Below are 4,117 nucleotides of genomic sequence, written 5' to 3' on the forward strand. Positions count from 1 at the left end.
CATCCTGCAATTTAAAAAGAAAAAGTCAATTCCCAGTATGGATTCACGGTATTTAATGGGTTTTAAATGAAATGGCAGGATCAGCTGGTGGTAGTTGGGCGGCATCACTTACCTGTCAGCAGGCGGACCTGTTCCCTAGGAAGTGAAACGCACCATTTGTACAGGAGCTTGGCAGAACAACTGTGATGGCCTTTGGAAGAAAGGTCCTGGCAGTGCATGAGGACTCAGCATTCAGCTCGGGTGAGATTCTCACACACTACAGCAAACAGAGCCAGTGTTCCTGGCCTTTCCCCACTCCTCTCTGTGCCACTGAACATATTCTAGCCTATATATAAAAACTAACATGAGGAGGACAGAGCCCTCACATTGTCTGTCTTGTCTTGTTCTCATAGTAATGATAATGTGTCCGAGTCCTTGCCACTGACTTCCTAGGCCCTCTGGATACTGCTGTCCCAAACCCGGCAAGATGCCTCAAATTCCCATCAGCTCTCTTGACCCACAGCTCCTGATTTCCATGGTTCCCACCCCTGTCTATGAAGCCACTCCACTTGTCCTGGGAACTCGCATTCTCCCAGGGCTCCCAAAACACGGCTCTGGGGAGGCATCGTCCCTCAGGCATCGTGGAGCCAGCGGCAGGGGCACAGGCTGCCCACACACACCGCACACCTAATTGCTGCCAATTGATTCAGACGAAACATCTCCTGAAACCTTCTTCACCTTCCCTCATATGCCACTGAAGAGGATGAATGCAGTTTTAAATCACCAACAGCACAACGTAAATTTGGGTTGGTCTCAAATACACAAAAGCTTCTTGTTATGAAGCTCTCTCACCTCCCACTTTGTGTTTATGACAGCAGACTATTTCACCATATGTTATTTTTCCAAGATAAAATGCCCAACAAAGCCAACAAACGCCAAGCCATCTAAAACATAAACACCAGGGAAAGTAACTAAATTGCTCCTTGGTTTAAAAACAAAACAAAATCACTATGCAGCCTTCTTTCCCTTACCAGAAGTGTGACTTACCTACAGCAGCAACACCCAGGTGTGTATTACTTGGGATACAGGCACATTTTTGGAGATCACCTGCTGCCCCTCCCAGCACAGTGCAAGAACACCCTCAACGCCACATGTTGCTCAGCATGTCAGTTGTGCCCAAAATGCACTCTCTGTAAAAGTTAAAAAAACCTATTTTCTCTCAAAACCTTGCTTACTCACACCCCCACACTCCTGCAGACCTGCTCTACGATGTACAATCCCTGTAACCACCTGCTCAGCTGGCACAGCTTACAACACCAAGAGGCACAAGAACAGCAAGTGCTACCAAAACAGTTCATTCTTTCTCCATTCCTCCCATTTTTTTGGGCCTTTTTTTTACTATCACTCTGATAAAATGAAGAATTAGAAGACTAGTTTGTCCATAAGGTTAAGACAAACATAACACTTTTATATACTAAACTCAGAGATTTAACAACTAGCTCCACCAGAAAAGAAACTACTCATGAGACAGATGGTTATTTTGTAATGTGTGTTACTAAACAGAAAAAAATTTCTTCTGAGTCAGGGAAAATATCAGTTCACAGAAGAGGCCAAAAGTCCCACTCTAAAGACTCCCACCAGGCTCTTTTCCAAACTGTTGGTGCAGCTTTAAGCAGAGACAAAAAAAAAACAGTCAGATTTTATACGAAGAGATATAATATTGCTAACTTTGTGACAGCAGATGGGAAAGAGACAGAGTGCTGTTTACACAAGCCTTATAATGATAATTAAGTTATTTTCTCAAATAATTTTTATGCTATAAGCTCAGCAGAGCAGAGGCTGGCTTGTGTAGCCCTGATGAGGTCTTCAGAATAGCTTTAGACTGAAAATGTAGAGACTATTACAGAAGTAATTTCCCCCTGAAGAAACTGAGATACAGTAAACCTTACTGAAGGTCACACTGCAAGGCAGCAGATGAATCAAGATTTAAAACAACAACAACAACAAAACCAACAACAACCAAAAAAAACCACCAACAAAACTTTGTTCCCCAGACTCCAAATGGATCACTTCTCCATTCCCAAATGGCCTTCTCTAATGACAGAGGTAGCTTTGGAAATCCAGTTCAGCCAGTGACAATAAGCTATGTTTTCTTCAACACAGACAACCGACCATCTTTCAGTTTTGTTTCTACATACTGCTAACCTTTTATTGTAAAAAGGACAAGGGAGAGAAGGGAAGAAATTACTATGGGAAGATGTAAAAAAACCAGAATTACGACAGTTTTTTCTTTTTTTTGTTACTGAAATGACAACTGATTTTGAATGCATGACTCTCTGGACTGAATGCAGGATACGGCTTGTAATTCCTGTTCAAGTCAAGTTTAGTCCCAGTAACACCCCGGGACTGCCAGTGTATCAGCATAGTACCAAAAACCCACCTTTCAAAAGCAAGCAGGAAAATAACCTTTCCACCTCCACAATAAGCCTTTCCCATCCCACTGACTCTGCAAGGAAGGCCACCCCCATGCTTAGGCACTAGTGCTCCAAAGTCGCACTGAACTGCAGAGGCAGAAGCCAGTGGAGGCAGAGCAGAGAGAGAAGTTAGACAGAAACACGCTGTGTGTTTTTAGGAGGTGAATTCCCTGTAACACATATCATCTGCTATGAGAAGCGGTCTTCATTCTACTCCTGTGCAACAAATTCATACAAAACACTCCACCCAGATTTGTACATACTCGATTTTGATTAAGAACTGCAAGTCAGTGTTTTCCCAAATAGCTCTCACATCCTTTAGCTTTTTAATTCTATTGGATAAAAAAAGAATAATTAGACTATTTTGTATTCAAAGATTCACTGTCTTAATATGCATTAGACAATAAGTTGTTTTTGCAGGAGAAAATAATGTAAAGAGGGACTTATAAAATCAGAAGCCCATGCATTGCCTGCAGAAATTTCCAAGCAAGTGTTTCTGGGGTAGAATTTGTAATCCAAACACCACAGTAACAGTAAGAAAACTGAGACTATGCTGATCTATGCAAAAGCTTGGTAGAGTACTAGTTTTACGACTCTTTACCCCCAAAATATCAACCTGGAAAACACTTTGCTTCCCTGATTACACACACTCACCTCTCCATTTTTAGCGTTGAACTGAGTCTTTATTTTGCAAAGAGCTGTAGTTTCAGTTTCCTGGTTATCAGTTTAAAGATGAAAATCACAGGACAACTGGATTATTCTCTAGAATAAGGATGAAACCAGACTTTAGGCTAGGCTGCCACACCTGCAGTGCCCAGCTGAGGGGCAAGAAGAAGAGGAATCCCCTTTGCTGGGCACTTCTGAATCACAGCAGTGTTTTGATAACAATGACTCCATTCAAGCCTCTAGTGAAGCTCTCAAACAAGCCCCCATTTGTTACATGGGTGAGCTCAAAAAAAAAAAACCAAATTAAAAAAAAGGCCTGTATCAGATTGCTGCTCAAGAATCTGTCAGCTCCGATCTCTTTAACAAGGCTTCACAGCCAGAGGGCATGCCAGCTGGCATGGTACGCATTTAGCTCTTTGGGGACCGAATCAGCTGGTTTAGGTTGAAATGGAAAGAAAAAAAAAAACAAAAATCCAAATATACCAACCAAAATTTATATTAAAAGGTGAGAAAGCTGTCAGAAATCACCAAAACACAAAACAGAAAGATCTATACTGCAGAAAAAAGAAAGAAAGAAAAGGAAAAAAATCACACTGAAAATTGCTCCTTCTTAAAAGAAAATAAAATACCTGTGTCCTCTTTTGAGATTAAACTCCTTGGAATTTAACGCCACAAAAAAACAAAGGTTATAGATAAATTAAGGTCCATTCTGAACCTGCTGGGACTGCCTGAGTGCAAACTGCAGGAGGTGGCAGTCAATAAGCACTGCAAGGATGAAGTATTTCACCAGTGCAAGGACGCAGGCTCAACAGGCTCCCGTCCTGCCAGAAAGGCATTGCTAGACCAGAGAGCATCAGCTGTAAGGTCAGCCATCTCACAAATCACCAGCATTAAGACAAATGCCTTATAAAACTTCTGTCTTCTGTTTCCTAGTGATATACAGTGTTAATGTGAAATAGAATCCGTTTTGTGAATTATCAGCTGCTAAACCACATGGC

The sequence above is a fragment of the Pterocles gutturalis genome, unplaced genomic scaffold (assembly GCF_000699245.1).
Source record: "Pterocles gutturalis isolate BGI_N339 unplaced genomic scaffold, ASM69924v1 scaffold34843, whole genome shotgun sequence".
NCBI classification, from domain to species: Eukaryota; Metazoa; Chordata; class Aves; order Pterocliformes; family Pteroclidae; genus Pterocles; species Pterocles gutturalis.